Source organism: Heterocephalus glaber, unplaced genomic scaffold (assembly GCF_053883595.1).
Source record: "Heterocephalus glaber isolate CG9 unplaced genomic scaffold, H.glaber_assembly_v1.0 deba00001429, whole genome shotgun sequence".
Classification (NCBI taxonomy): Eukaryota; Metazoa; Chordata; class Mammalia; order Rodentia; family Bathyergidae; genus Heterocephalus; species Heterocephalus glaber.
In genome coordinates, this window is record NW_028258294.1 from 27,363,829 (window position 1) to 27,380,793 (window position 16,965).

Genomic DNA, 16,965 nt, shown 5'->3' on the forward strand with positions numbered 1-16,965 from the left:
CCTTTGAATGTACAGAAGCTGGAAATAGGCAACAGAGAGGGTTTGTGGCCATTTGTTTCTTTTTCTTTGCTAAGATCTAGAATTTCTAGCAGTACTTTTGTTAAAGACTGAGACCAGCTAGATAGGATTAATGCTGAGGAACTTTCCCAAAAAACCCTCCACCCTATATCAGATAAATCCCTCACTATGTTATCCCCAGCCCTAGCCCACTAGGCAATGAATAAGAAGTATAAATAAATTGAGCGAGAATAAGCAGCATTTCAAGTTACTGTTGGAAGACTACTCATCCCAAATCTTTCCTTCTACATGTTAAAGACATTCACCCCTGTTGAGTAGGCAGGGTGCTGCAACAGTTAGGCAGCCTTGGAGCTGCCTTTTTTTGTATGCGCAACAATGAGAAAACTGAAGGCAATATTACTTGCGAGAGCAGCTCAAATATCCCACACTTAGGTCAATGACACAAATTGTTTCAATGACAGACACCACCCTCAGGTTGGATGGGACTTTTTTTTTTAATATGCTGGGACTAAACCCAGGGCTAAGGGCATGCTTTCACCATTAAGCTACACCTCCTGGATTGGAATTTTAATGAAAAAGAATTATAAACATAGAGTCTTTGTACAGATCTTTATTTGAACAAACCTATCAGAAAAAGATATCTTGAGACAATTAGAAAAATTTGAACATGGACTGGGTACTAAATAAAGAGTTATCTTTGATTCTAATAGGAATGTTAATGGTGTAATGGTTTTGTACAAATAAAAGGTCTTATGGGTAAGGATGTATGTATACAGTAAAACAATCTAATTTCTGAGATTTCTTTTAAAATATGTCAGCAAAAAAATGGTGAGAACAGTGATATACACGCACACATGTTTATAGTGGCAGTTTATAATAGCTAAATCTTGGAAATAACCCAAATGCCCATCAAGTGGTGATTGGATAAAGAAGATGTGGGGTTTTTTAAATAAAATGGAGTACTACTCAGCCATAAAGAAAGATAAACTAGACATTTATAGCTAAATGGATGCACATTGAGGCCATACTCTTAAGTGAAATAAATAGGACACACATGTGTAAATACCAAATTGTTTCTCTGGTGTGAGAAACTGAAAGTATAAATGTGGACCAAAATGTATAACAGATGTGAAATAGGAAGAAAATGTTCAAAGGGGAAAGGGAACTGGGGTGGGGGGAATAATGAAAAAAAAAGGAAAAGACAAAAATTAAGCTTTTGTAAATAGGGAGGGGTGGAGAGACTGAAGGGAGGGAAGGGGAATGGGAAAAAATAAGAACCAAGATATATCATGCACAGGTACAAAATCCCAGTGATAAATGTGATCATAATGTATACCTGAAATGTACCAATAAACTTAATGAATAAACTTTTTAAATGGTGAGAGGAAGAATGAAACAAGATCAGCAAACTATTGATATTTTCTTAAATGAGTCAGAGAAACATGGAAGTTCCTTCTATATTCTTCCTGCTTTGATGCATGTTTGAAAGTTTTGATTAGAAAATTTTAAAAATAAAAAATTTGGAAAGAGGAAAAGAATTGCAGATCTTCCTCCTGCTGGTTGAGGAGTTGTGTTCTTCTGCTGAGGGTGAGGAAGAAAGATTCGGAAACTCCAGAGTTTCTCTTCCTAGGAAATAGTAATAAAGTGACCTGGAGGAAGCACTAGAACTAGTTTATCAAACATTTACCTAACATCTACTATCTACCAAGGGCTGGAGTATGATGAACAAGAAAGATATCAATTCAGAGAACATACTGTATGCCAAATACTTTCAAAAACTCCTTTTTTAATCCTCATAATAATATTGCTCAACAAGGTAGAGATTATTTTTATTGAGTCAAGATCACTCAACCAGGAAGGGGCCGGTTTTGTTGCATATTACACAAATCATTTCACAAATAGCCAAACTGCATGCCTCAATGTGGATACAACTGGGATGTAACTATTCTTTTACATTTGTATAATTTTGTGTTTGTATTTATATAACCACATAGGAAATCACTTGCATTTTGTCATGTAATGCACTTGCCATTTTTTCATTGACATGTTTCTTTAGTACCTTCTATGTCTCCAAAACTGTACAGACAAAGGTAAATACTGCCCTGCTCTAAAGCTGCTCACAAGCCAACTGAGGGAGCACATGAGGAAATAAGTAAATAATGCTTTGTATTACATGCTACCATATTATACACCTGCCCATGGAAGCCTCCCCGAGCTCATGTATAACACCAACTCATTCTTGCTTTCTCCCACACCCCCCAACTTATACTTTACCATAGCATTGTTCACAGTCTAACTCACCTTAGAATTCAGAGCTTTTTCAAATGGGAAGGGATTAAAAGTTGGAGAGAGCAGGGAGGAATGGCAGGGGAAGGGGACAAAAGAAAAGAATTAAAATGTATTATGTACATGTACAAACTCCCCATGATAAATATAATCATTATGTACTGCAAACATGTACTAATAAAATATATTAATAAAAAACAGAAAAAAGAATTCATTGTTTTTCCTATGGGCCACTTAGTTGCAAGAACCATCTTCCATTCATCCTAAGACCCCCAACTCTTACAGCAGTTCCTTGTACTTAACTGGCAATCAACAAATTTGTTGATTTGAAAAAACCTTCCCTGCCAAGTACAACCAGGATTAAATTTCTACTCTCCCAATTACACTTTCAAATTTGTGTCTTTTCCTCATTTTGCAATTAGAACTATTCAACCGATAATCTCTTAACAGAAATCACAGATTTTTCAATATCTGTTAAATAATAAGACAGAAAAAGAAGCAAAAATACAGTTACTTTTTTCACAATGTTCCATGTAGATGGAGAGATCTGATATAAATACAAGATATGATCAAAAACTATAATGAATGTTTGAAACATTTTAAATGTATTTTGGTAAAAGACACATTGCCAATAATCCCCCCTCCGGCATTCCCCCTTGCTTGAAACACACTTATTTTTGTCCTTTCTGCACCAGTTCTGGAAGTCTTCTTTCATGTCTTTAGTTGCATTATTATGGCTGCCTCCATGTCCTGAATCAATCAAAGTGTTTACATTTCATGGTCATTTCAACTTGGGGAAGAGCCAGAAGTTGCATGGCACCAGTGAATAAATTGCAGGTGAATATAGTGGGTGAGGTTACAGCATGTTTTTACAAGCCTAACTTTTCACTGGATGATGGCACTCAGCAGCCACATTTACTGTATTTTTTATCACACCTCATAAAGGAAAGAAGACTTCCAGAACTGCTTTGGAAAGTGGCAAAAACAATGGAATAAATGTGTGTGAAGCAAGGTGGAGTATTTTGAAGGGGATTAATGGCAATGTCTCTTTTACTGTAATAAATTAGTTTAAATTTAGACATATACCATATCATGCCTTGTTGTTACATTCTGGAAAATTGCTCTACTCGAGAAAACAAATCAGCTCATATTTTTGAAAAACTCTTTTGTTCAATAAAGAAATTGGCCTTTTCCCTTTTGGAAAATATCATTCCCCTTCCACCTTTTATTTCTAGATATGAGTTTGCTCAAAATGGCTTGTTTAGGGCCATTGAGCCTTTTGAAAAACCAATATTTACTCTTAGCATCTCAGGATCTGCTCTTTTTCTCTACCAATCTGTCCTCACCAAAACAACATCGTACTTTTCTGCCTTTTACTAAATATAATGGTAAATATCTCCTCTCTGGGTTTATGCTCACAAAAGAGGACAAGTCTTTACTATCACCTGAGCTCTTAGCCTCTACTGCACAGGGAGATGTGTCATCAATGAGGTGTTGCCAGGGTTATGAGCAGAGAGACTAGTCGAGAGAGAAGCATGAGACAAGAAACCAGCCCAGCCTGCCCTGTGGATTTATAGGCCAATTACTTTAGTAATGGGTACTAGTAATGGGTGGCTGTTTGTAAGGTTAAAATGCATCTCCTAGATTGACAAATGTTCCAAGATTTTTTCTCTGATCTAAAACCATCAGTGAATCAATGTGAAAGCTGTCACTTATGTCAAACCTTAATAAAATAGAGTCACTTATGTCAAACCTTAATAAAGTAGAATCTGAAGGGCTTAAAGAGAGGGCTCTCACACATGCACACTTGTAAGAACTGCTACATGGGCCAGGGATTTACCTCAGTGGCACTGCACCTGCCTTGCAAGCGCAAGGTCCTGAGTTCAATCCCTGGTACCAAAAAAAAAAAAAAAAAAGAACTGTTACAAGGACTCTCTGAAAACCATGACCTCGCACAAAGGCTACTGCAACCTTTCATTTAAAAAAAAAAAAGCACTTTTGTGAGGAAATCTGCCCAGCAACTGTCTATTCAGTTGGACTGAATAGACAACTGTCATTCCTTGGACTGATGCCACCCTTGTTAGTCATTCTTGTAGCAAAGGATAACTGTTTCAAAACAACTCTCATAGCCTTCCTCATTCTACCTTTCAAACCTTTGTCTACCTTTGTCTCCCCAGATATGCCTATGATCTATCACAGCATGCGTATCCCAGATTTGCAAATTTCCTGCTCACTCCAAAATAAAATCATTTTTTAGAAAGTTTCTCCATATTTGTTATTTAGGTTGACTCTGTCTACAAAATCCAGTTCAGATTCCTTAGCCCAGCATCCAGTCTCCAAGATCTGCCCAACTCCCCAGTCTTGCCACCACTACCCTAATACTCCTCAAGACTCTTTGATCCCTCACAAACCCAGCCCATCCTTCCCCATTGCTACTTTTGCTTGTTCTCTGTCCTCAGTCTGGAATGTCCCACCTCTACATCTTAATGTGACTTGTACCCATGTGTCAAAGCTCAATTAAGTGCCATGCTCTGTCTTAGTTACTTTTCTCTTATTGCTGAGACAAAATATCCTACACCCAAAATTAAAGGAGCAAAGGTTTATTTAGTTCATAGTTTGTAGAGGATTCAGTCCATAATCAGCTGGTGGCAAGGCAGGGTGGCATGGCAGACAGGCATTCCAAAGGAGAAACAGTACATGTAGGCAGAAGGTAGCAAAGCAAGCAAGAGAGGGGACCTTAACAGCATCTTTCTGCCTCTTTTATACTGTATCTAGGCTACTCGGATTAAGGCAGTGCCAAACCAATCAGTGGAGTGATTTATAGTCACACACCCTTAATCCCAGCATCATACACTCTAGATCTAGCTACCTCAGAAAAACCATCACCTATAACTGAATGAGGCTTTGGGAGGACATCTAGACACAAGCCATAACATGCTCCTTTAAAGCCTCTCTCTTCTTCCACAGATCTTTAGCCCTTTGCCTTTATCTGCCTTCTTTTAACTCTCAGTACTTTTTGCCTACAGGCAGCGCATGGAACAACAGTGGAATACCTGCCAGGATCAAAAAATAAAGGGGCCTCTTGAGAATTTAACTATGGAAATCAACCTATACATGGACAATGACTTGTGACTGAAAAAGTGTCTCCAAGATATCAGAGTGATTTTTAGGTGAAGTCTGATTCTTGTGGAGTAAATGGTATTAGTATGTAGTGAGTCAACAATGTATCTTGAGTACATGCTATAAGACAGTTACTCTGCTTGACACTGAGGATGTGAAATGATTAATGAGATACAATCCTTGTGGCAGTTATAGTCTAGTAAAAAGCCAGATTAACAGCCAATGAAATACACTATGAAAATGCTATAATAGAATCCCCTCCTTCCCAGAGGAGATGATTCCTAAGATGATAAATGGTACTTATGCAGGATTTCAAACAGTTCAGCATGACTAAGCTCAGGATATTGAGTAGAGATAGAGCAACAAGACTGAGAGGCTAGAAGAAGAATTCATAAACCTGATTAAAGAATTTGGACTTTTGTCCTGTGCTAATTATTTACCTTTTGCTTTATCTCACCAAATCCCCCTTCAGATCCATTTTCTGCCCTCCTCTGTGGCCTAGCAGGATAACCCCTGCAGAATGCACCACTCAACTCTCTTCCCAGCTGATTTTCCCAGTGATTTGGATAATGGTAATCTCCAATAGGTCATCTGTGGGCAGAAAAAAGAAAAGGTTATTTTATTTCTTCTCTGTGGCCTTGTATCAGTATCCTCTACAGCTAATGTTCCATCAGTTGGCCTTTACTCCAACCAGTGGTAATCCAGTAACTCTACTTTTTCTTCTTTCCCGCTCATCTCTACTGTGGCAACAGCTTCTTACTTTTGCTAGTCACTGGGTATCTTCCCATTCATAGATTTCTTCCTTAACCCTATCCATATATCTGCACATAATATTTTCACTAATGTCTCTTCATTAAACCATGTGAGATAAATTCTGTTCCATATCAAGTTCCTAACTGATATGACCCCAAGGGCTATGGAGGGATGTCAAAGGCTTGAAGAGAGACATTATATAATTGAGTTTTTAGTTTAGAATGTTCATCATGTCCATACTGTGGAGAAGTGATTGGAGGAGGGCAAAACTGGGACAGAATATCTTAACTTAGAAGGTTATTTCAATAATACAGTCAAGAATTATGAGGACAATAGAAATTAGAAGAAGTAGATTCAAAAGACATTAAGGAAGCAGAATTAATAAGACTTGGTAATTGACTGGATATATAAAAATATAATATAGCAGCCAGGCATGGTGGTGCACACCTATAATCCCAGCACTCAGGAGGCTGAGGCAGGAGGATCACTGCAAGTTCAAGGCCAACCTATCAGCTTTATAGTGAATTCAAGGCTAGCCTAAAGTATGTATTGAGACCCTATCTTAAAATAAAATAAAATGTAGTGATCAGGACCAGATGGCCAGTACAGAAAACAGAGGAGGACTCATACAAAAATATGCACCTCCAATCCTACTTAAGAGACAAAGCCTTCAAATTTAGCCAATCTATTCCCAGTAGCTCCCTCTATCTTGCAAAGATGGACATATTAGCAAGTATAAACTAAGTATCTCTGAATACTTCTGATACCAAGCTTGCCAAGAAGCTTCATAAACACAAATAAGTTTCTCATTCAGATCTAACAATGGGGAAGAAAATATTCAAGTCACATGTCCTCTTTTCAGTAAGACATTTATTTCACTATATATTAACAAATTACTACTCTGGTTTATATATAACCCAACATGATTTTAATACCTGAGTCCAGTCCACTCTGATATCCTGGAAAGATCAGATTTCTATATCTGCAAAGAAACTGGACACAGGCTCTTTTCCATTCCAGGTCCACTATGTGGATCTACTGTTTCACCTCCATAAAATTCATCTTCTGCTCCATTCTGCTTTGTCTGGCTAACTCTAATTTGTCATTGAAGGTTAGTTCTCTATAAGGCCTCCTCTAATCCCTATATCTGCCTGTCTTAATAACATGCAGCAAACATGAAGTATGGAAATTTGTTCACCTCTGCCTACCCAGCACCTGGCCCACAGTTTGTCTTCTTTATTGGATTGAAAGCAAATCAACATCATAAACTATATGTCTGATTCACTGATACATGTTTCCAGAGTTCCTAAAACAATCCCTTGCTCACAGTACATCAAAAAAATTTGTCAAATTAATAAATCACGAAATGTAACATGTTCCCTTTCTTCCTATACTTCAAGGGAACATAAATAATGATAATAAATAATAATAATAATTATAATACCAGAGCCAAACATAGCCAAAGGAACCTCACAGGTAACAAAACTGTGCAAAGATACTAAGAGGTTTTACAAAGCAAGTCCATATGAGATTTTAAAAAGCAATACAAATGCTGCAGGACTTTACTGTAAAGTGGATCTGCCAGTATCAACGCTGAAGAAGCCAACACTAAAAAGCCAAATACCAACACTTTTTCCCAAATACTGATTTACACAAATATTTTTCAGTTGCTACAGCTTTTGAATCTATTTTTGACATGCACACTAAACATAGCAAATAATACAGAAACTCTAGCTCCTTCGTTGCCATCTGATATTGAGGATTCTAACCTCACTAGTGAGGTCAGGAAATATCGACTTCATAACCACAAAAGATAACTTTCCTTGGCCCCAGGCTCCCAACTGCAGAATCATCTTTGTGATTGTCATTTCCACTAGCTGCCTATGCTTTAAAATAGAAAACTGTCTCAGCCAGGTGTGTGGGGGGGTAGGCTTAAAGTGGCCTTTAAGTTTGAAAACTAGTTAAAATTAGACCAAGTCCTATGTCTCTGTAGTAAAGCACTAACAATATCTCTTTAATATTTTGTGTAGCCATATATTATTTTAATTTTTATTACAGAAATTTAAGAATATGTACAAAGTGGGCCGGGGATTTAGCTTAGTGGTTCTGCCGCCTGCTTTGCAAGCGCAAGGACCCGAATTCAATCCCCAGTACCAAGAAGAAGAAAAAAAAGAATATGTACAAAGTTAAAGAGAAGAGTAAATACTTCAACAATTAACAAGTATAAAAAGACAACTCAGACACAAAAGCATTACAGAAAGAAGTATTACTTTATTATTTTGCAAGAGAAACCAACTTCAGAACAACTTCTCTCACCAAAAAATATAACAAGGACTTGGGAAAAAACACAAGTTACCGAGACTACAGTCAGCATTTTGCTCATGTGACTGTCATATCTGCAAAAGTTGTCACGAATCTGCAGACATCAGTATTATGAAAATCAAGAATAAAGTTGCTCTCTCCCTCTCTCCCTCTCTTCCTTGCTTGCATTAGGTTGTGAGCAGCTTACAAAAAGGGTGTAGATCATTATTTAGAGATGAGTATTAGGCAAGATGTTTCTGCCTTTTTTTGAGAGAATGCCAGGTGTTTGCTGGTTTTACAGAGGGTTTTCTTGGTTTTTGTTTTGTCTTTGTCACCAGAGTACAAACTGTGGTAAGTCAAAATGGCAGCACAGCAAGGTATCATTCCTGTTTCTTAGCCCCTCCTTTTGGCCAGTTCTGCCCCTTAAGTGTGTATTTGACCACAAGGGTTCGTTCAGAAATTTTCTGACTCATGTGATTAATCTAGTGGATTTTCTCTTGTTTGACCAGTTTCATTTACATAGGTGCCACAAGAGATGTTGATTAGTACTTGAAGATTTCCTTAGCATGGTTTAACAAATTAAAGCCATGTAATACTAAGCCTTGGAGGATTAATTTATGACTAGAGACTTAAAAAAGTTCTAGTCATACTTTGGTCACATTAGTGTCACAGATAATTTGAATTGGTGTTACTAATTAGCTTGCCCTTTATAAGTCTGGGAAAAGTGTGTCCATTTTGCCTCTACCAAGCTTCTCCTCAGTAACTAATAACTGGAGTGTCCTTTCTCCTCTGAATCTGAGCCCTTCAAGTCTGTCCATGTACCTGCTCTCAGGAAGCAGTATTTTTTTCTGATTTTATGGCTGAGATTTCACTTGCCATAGAGCAAGTACAAGGCAAGTTTTCTGGAAGAAATTTTTTGAAGGCATCATTTCCGCATACAAAATACAATTCTAGTTTCTTAATAGTGAGTCTATTATGTCTAATGAAGTGAAACTTGTTTTTAAATGTGACATTTCTGACATAATCACTATCACAAATTTTCTTTATCCAATTATATCCTAGTAGGAAAGAAACAGATTGATATTAAACCTATGTGAATAATGACATGGTCATGAAAAGTAAAGGGAAACAATAAATGGCACTTTAATAATAACCACTGTTACATGCAGTTTTACAGACAAGCCAATCTGTATGTATCATTCTTTTCTCCAGAAAATTTTTCTTAGATTTTCCTCTTGATTTATTAGCTTATCATCTAATGTATCTTATAGAGTTTTTTCCTGATTTCTGAGAGATTCATTGCAATAAGATACCATTTAAAGAATGTTTTTGTTCCTTTTTGTAGAGGGGTTAGATCATTAAATTGAGAATTAGTGATAGACCGGGAAGAAAGAAAAATGTTCTTATTTGTCCAACTGAATATAGAAAATTAATCATGAGTAAAATTTTCATCTTCATTTACTTCAGTCCTCAATCACTAATTCATCATTAATTCTTGATTTTTATTCTTTGTTTAATTAGCCATCTGTTGTCAGAAAGTTCTTTCCTTTTGGACTAAATAAAAAGTCCTAGAAATTCTGTGATACTGTCAGCTTATACTGGTGCTGCAGTTTGGAGTAAGTGTCCCTTAAAAGATTCATGTGGTAAAGGCTTGGTCTCCAGGGAATCACAATTGGGAGACAGTGGAACATTTAAGAGGTGGAGATTGGTGAGAGGTCTTCAGGTCACTGGCTGTGTGACCTTTAAAGGGATGGAGGGACTCTAGTCCCTTCCCCTTCCACTCTTTTATTCTGGGTGATGAGATGAGCAGTTCTGTTCTGTCATGCACCCTCTGCCATGATGTGCTGCCTCAGCACAGGCCTCACAGCAGGACAAATCAATCATGAACTAGAAGCTCCAAAACTGTGAGTCAAAATAAACCTCTTCTCTTTATAAGTTCCTGTATCAGATATTCGTTACACTGATGGAAGGTTAATACAACTAGGAGCCTGTACCCATGAATTTACTCCAGTGGGTATCAACAATTAAGGGTATCTACTTCAGGGGATTACTGACTGAAGTTATGATTCTTTTGATGTTTCTTCCAGAAGACTCTATTCCTTATCTATTGCCCAAATGTTTAAGCAACTGTAAAGAAGAAGAAACTCTCTGTTGATGAAAAATGACTTGGTTCAATTTACTATGATAACTAATAGTATCTATAAAAAGAAAAATGAGACACACTGCATAATTATTTTATATAAATCTAATCAGCAATTTCCTTAAGAGTCATAAAGTAATATAGACAATGAAAACACTGACAATTCTCACAATACAGAAAATATCAAGTATATCAAACGATCTCTAGAATTCATCCTTTTACAAAATGAGGAAACCAATCTTTGGTATTGTCTAATTGCTACCTGAGAAATCTCAAAAATAGTTTCATCATAAAAAACAAAAAAACCCAGCAAATTCATTATTCAGAACTTGGAAAACCCAATATAAAATTTTCTAAAAGGAGACAAGAGGGCCGGGGATTTAGCTCAGTGGTTCTGCTGCCTGCCTCACAAGCACAAGGTCCCTAGTTTGATCCCCAGTACCAAAAAATAAAATAAAATAAAAGGAGACAAGATTGGAGTATAAGTGCCTAAAAACAAAAAGAGTCTTGGTGATAGTGAAAATATATTCTATGGTAGTACATAAGTATTAGGAACTGTTGCCTTTCAGAAGCAGACTTCTTTTTAAAAATTATTTAACCATACATGTTTTCAGTTTTGCCTTATTCTAACAAAATACCTAAGAGAAGCAACTTATAAGGAGGAAATGTTTATTTTGGCTCAGTTTTAAAGGTTCCAATTCATAAATGCTAGACCCCTATTGCTTTGAGGCCTGTGTTGAAGCAGCTCATCAAGGTGGAAGTACATAGCAGAAAAAGCTGTTCACCTCATTGTAGCTGGGAAGCAAAGAGAAAGGGGGGAAAGGACCAGGGTCCCAACATTCACTTCAAGGGCCTGATTCCATGACATAACTTCTTTCCATTAAGCCCACCTTCTGAGAGTTCCATCACTTCCCAACAGTACCATGGGCTAGTGACCTTCAACACGGACTTTTGGGGGACATCAAGACCCAAACTACAGAAGTCCATAACACACCACACACACACACACACACACGCGAGCGCGTGTACACACATACATCCTCAAAATGTTTTCAGGCTTAAGGTAAGTGTATTTTATTGACACCTGGAATCTCTGCCAGCTGAGCACAGAATAGCTTTATTTCTTGTTAGAACCAGGTTGGCTTACACGAAGCTCAGTATTCTTGAATCCTTATTTTTCTCCCCTTTATCACTTATAAGCTCCATTTGCTTAATTGATTTAATATTCTATAATATGCATATATTTAAACATACAAAAATAAATATATACTTAAATGGAAAATGTGAATCTTTTAATTTTAACATTTAAACACTGTTTTTACCAAAAGATTACAAGATAATGATTACCTCTATTAAGTTTACCATCTTAGTAAAACTGTAATGTTTCTCATGAAAAATAAAGACAAAATAAAGACAAATAAAGACAATCATTATTTTATATACACATATCTGTCTCCTTGCACTAACTATATACCCTCAAAACCACTATGCATGTTTGCTCCAAAGTACCAAAAAACTCTCTCTGAAATGCCCAGAGAAAACTGGGAGAGAACTGAGAATGAATTGTTGTGTCTAAGCACCTTAGCAGGCTTACTGAAGGCCACTTGTGCCCCACAAACCATATTACATATTCATTTCACATTTTTAAAGTGGCAAATATCAACATATAAACTAATAACAACCTAAATTTTTTGCTTTCATACACATATGGCCAATCTTATTCCATCCAAAACCCTAGAAACTACCAACTTCCCCACCTCCCGAGTTATTTTGAAACAAATCTCAGACAAGCCATGTTATTTGAAAATATTTTTATACATATCTCTAACAGATAAAGGCTCTTTTTGCTCTTTAAATTTCACCAGAATACAATTCTCAATGCAAAAATTGACAGTAATTTCTTAATATCATTAAATACCCAATTGGTGTTCACATTTTTCCAATTTTCTTGTGAATACTTTTCAGCTTCTTTATTTGAATCAAGATCCAAATAAGGTACACTGAAACTAAATAATATGTCTTTTAAATTTACTTTAATCTGTAGGCTTAAGTCATTTTCCTTTATATTTTTTGCTAAAATTACCAGGTTGATCAGCCTGTAGCTTCCCACAAACTATCTTCACTATGGTGTTGTTTAACAGGTTCTCTATCTCTTCTGTTTCCTGTAAATTGTTAGTTGGAGCTAAAGGCCTAATCAGATTTGGGTTCAATGTCCTGTTTCTTTTGCAAGATGTGTAGCAAAGAATTTAATTGTGCCCAAAAAGAGATCTAGTCTTTGCTCGATTCTGGAAGGTAATTTCTAAACTCTTGGAATATTATGCTTCATAGAAGTGGTTTTGCTTGCCTGGGGACCTTGGGTCAAGCTGAATTGTATAAGGACACGATACAGGGTAGGAGTTTTGGGTCACACATAGTCAGCCTGTTTATTTATTTACTTATTCTGGTACTAGAGAATGAATCCAGGGCCTTTGCACTGAGTTACAGCCCCAGTCCTTTTTCTTTATTTTTATTTTGAGACAGAGTCTTGCTAAATTGCCCAGGCTAGGCTCAAACCTGTGATCCTCCTGCCTCAACCTACCAGAGTGCTAGATAACAGCTGTGTACCACCACACCTAGTACAGCTGACTTCTATAGGGTCTGGCAACTGAAATTCAAGTCATAAAATCTCTGGACATGAAGACTCAGGTGAGTTTCCTTGCTTGGCAATAATTTGAATATACTACTACAAATCAAACGCCAAAAAAGTAATAGTGTCCAGAGCTCCATGATGAGAAAACACTGAAACATCCCTATTTGGGGCTCTTCTGGATTCTGCCCTATGTACTTTCTTTCCTTGGCTACTGTTAATCTATTTCCTTTAGCTCTAATAAACCCAAATTATTACCATAATAACTTTCAGTGAGTTCTACGAGATCTTCTAACAAATTTTCAAACCTAAGGGCAGTTGTAGGACTCCCTAAATTGATCATTTGATGCCAGAGTGAGGGAAATCTTGTGAACTGCCTGCTAAACTTCTCACGAGACCATTACACCCCACTTTATTGTGTGGTTTCCATTAGGAGGTACATGGTATATGGTATAGTTCTATGGTATAGTTCTTTTTTCTGCTGTTATTAGCCATTGGTAATCATTGCTTAGGATCATTAACTCTTCTGGGACTATAAAATGGTAGTATTCTGCTTCTATCATTTCTTCTTTACTAATTTGAATCTTGCCTCTCATCAGCTGGTTATTTGATATATGCAGTGTAGGAAAGAGGAACAAATTCTTGATTCTTTTATTTATCAGTTTCCTTGTATACTCTTAAGTGATCAAAAACTATTAAAATCTTTATATCATGAGTTTAAGCACTAATCCATTGAATTATTATCATTAATCTTTATTGATATTCACCTTTAACCATCTCTGGCAGTGAGAGTTTATCTAAATTGATTCCTGAATCCTTTCTGGCCTTAGTATTCTTTGATAGCTTCCTTATTTTCTGGTATGCCCAAATGTTCCAGGCTTAATTTGGAAAATTTTCTATTTCAAATATGGAATCAGCTATTTCCCTAACAAGCCCCATCTGAAGTTGGGTCCACCCAGGAAACAGGCTGAGTTGAATATTTAGATGCAAGAAATTTATTGGGGACTGTCCCTAGAGTCAACACCTGTGGAGGAGGGACAAAAATAGGACTGAGTAAAGGAAGGAGTTAAACCACAGCACAATCACAACAAGCCCACAGGCAGTGCTGGAGATGGCCTAGTCCTCCAAGATATCCTGCCTTGAGGAAAGGGCCTGAACTTTATAACCCACATTAATCAGTCACTGAGTGCAAACTATGGAGAGGGGAGAGAGTGATCTTGGGCGAGGTGGCTCTTGTCATTTTATGGCAGTGGTTCTCAATCACAGCAATTCCCCACCCCACCCCCAGACATTTCATAAGATCTGAAGACATTTTTTGGTTGTCACGATCGGGAGCAGAGTTCTACTGGTATCTAGTAGGTAGATGCCAGGATTCTGCCAAACATCTGCTAATGAATACGACAGTCCCCAACAACAGAGAAATATCTGGTCTAAAATATCAAAAGTGTTGAGGCTGAGAAACTTTGGTTTAGAGCAATGCCTATATGTGCCTGAGAGGGTAGCCAAAAGCTGCTGATGTTCCCAGCAACTGGGAAATTGAGGGAGATCTGGTGGCACACTATACACAGAATCCACTATACACTGATTGCTTTTAGAGAAAACTACCACATGGAGACCTCAGTCTGGGTGCTATGGGTATTAGTGGTTTGGAATTTATTTTGAGGCTTTTTCAGGCAACAGAACTAGAAGAACTATTTAAATACACATCATTCATTCATAGCAGTATTTCCAATTCAAAATCAAGACAGCAGGTAAAATTTTTATATTTTGAGAAGTTTGAAACTTACTGACCCAAAGAAGGATCTTGAAAGCTACCTGGTTAATTTCTTTTTGAATCTCATTAAGTTTGCATATCAGGGAATTGTAAAAGTAAAGGAAAACTTTAAAGAAAAGTGTTCAAAAATAATCCAGAATTTTAGAATTAGAAAGAATCTTAGAGATCATTCAGTGACTAAAATTCTGATTTTTACAAATGAGGAAAAAGAGTGGAAAATTTCAGTGAATTTGCTCAAAAGTCCCCAGATAGATACTTAGTGCATTATACAAGACCAAGATCAGGCCACCCAGATCCTAATATTCTTGTTTCTTTTCTTTCTCACCTCTCTGACTTCTCCTTAGTTGTAGAAGAAGAAAGTAGAGCAGAGAGGAGCAGAAAGGGAGATGAAACTCACTCCCAATTTCATAGTACCTTGGTGGAATTAAGAACTCAGAGTACAGAGCTACAGGAAGCACTACCTATGCACATCATGGAAACATCCATTTAATTGTTTTTCTAAAGCACTATTAGATTGTGTGGTGCCTTCTACACTCTCTTCTTCAGTCTTGAGAATGACCAAGCAACTACATATTTGTAAATAGGCTGCAAAAAGCTGGGCCATCTCAGTAGAGGAAGACAGTTCAACTGACCAGTCCACATAGGAATAGAATGAATAATTTTCTCTCTCTAGCAACATATACAAACTCAATCAATTAAGACAGCAATGCTGTATAATGCCTTCCTCCTTTTCAAGTGGAGGATTTATTTTGGTTATCTTCTTTTAGTCCCTTCCTAGAGATTCTAATCTGAACGTTTCTTGTCTCCGGCAGGTATTATTTCTTCTAGTCCTTCTTAAACTTTTCCACTGAAGTACTAGGAGAAAAGAATGCAAGCTTCACATAACACACACACACACACACACACACACACACACACACACACGGGAGGGGATGCATGTATGTGTACATGCATAGCCCTAAGGAAGTGATCCAAAGCAAAAATCTTAGGAAATACATAAAATTTTTCCGGGCCGGGGATTTAGCTCAGTGGTTTTGCCACCTGCTGTGCAAGCACAAGAACCCATGTTCAATCCCCGGTATCAAAAAAAAAAAAAAAATTTTCCAAAGTCCTGTGTTTATCTTAAATATGTGTTCAAGCCTCACAGCCTACCATTTATGTTAAAGAAGTAGAAGTTTAGAATGAAACAATATAGCAGAAGGTGTAGTATGTTTAACAAGGGCTTTGAGAAATCCTTTCCCCTCCCTAATCATGACATACTCCTCATATCCCCATGTGAGAAAGCCCAGTTGGAAAACCACTTGTATAATAGATTCCTATTGATCTGATGTAGAAGTCATGGTCTTTAAAGCAATTTATCATTTTAAAAATTTTCATTTTATATGCACACTCAAACAATATTTATGGAGAATCTACTTTCTTGTTTTAAGTTAGCAAAATCAATAACCTGTTACAATCAAGTTTTTTACATCATTTGTGTTTTATCAATAGTAATGATATAAAAGATTAAAATTAAATGCAAGTGTACCCAAACAGTATAACATTCTATTATATTTCATCAAAAGCATACACTAATGTAAATGTAAAAATAAAAATGTGTTTGCTACAGTTCAGGTACACACTTATAACCCCAGCTACTCAGGAGGCTGAGGCAAAAGGATCGCAAGTTGTTCAAGGCAACTTAAACTTATTTTTTATTTGAAAAAAATTAAATTACTTTCTATATCATCAAAAAAGCTGTGTATCTTCTAAAATATTCAAAATCATTTATTAAAATTAGACCTGGATACATAGTTCAGTGGTAGAGCTCTTGCTAGTATTCTTGAGCCCTTAAATTTAATCCCAGGACCACAAAAAAAGAAAGACATTAAAAGGCAAAATACAAATTAAACTTAATAAATATCAATATGTTAAATTACACTTTATCCAGGTGTGGTAACACACACC

The 16,965-nt window shown here is 36.7% G+C and overlaps 1 long non-coding RNA gene across 1 annotated transcript in view; it reads right to left on the reverse strand.

Moving 5' to 3' along the window:
- LOC110344300 (uncharacterized) overlaps positions 1-16,965 on the reverse strand; it is a 67,322-nt gene that overhangs the window by 32,736 nt on the left and 17,621 nt on the right. Inside the window, exon 2 of the long non-coding RNA XR_002386784.2 lies at positions 5,865-6,015. This is a non-coding gene — a long non-coding RNA (uncharacterized LOC110344300). The remainder of the gene's footprint in view (positions 1-5,864; positions 6,016-16,965) is intronic.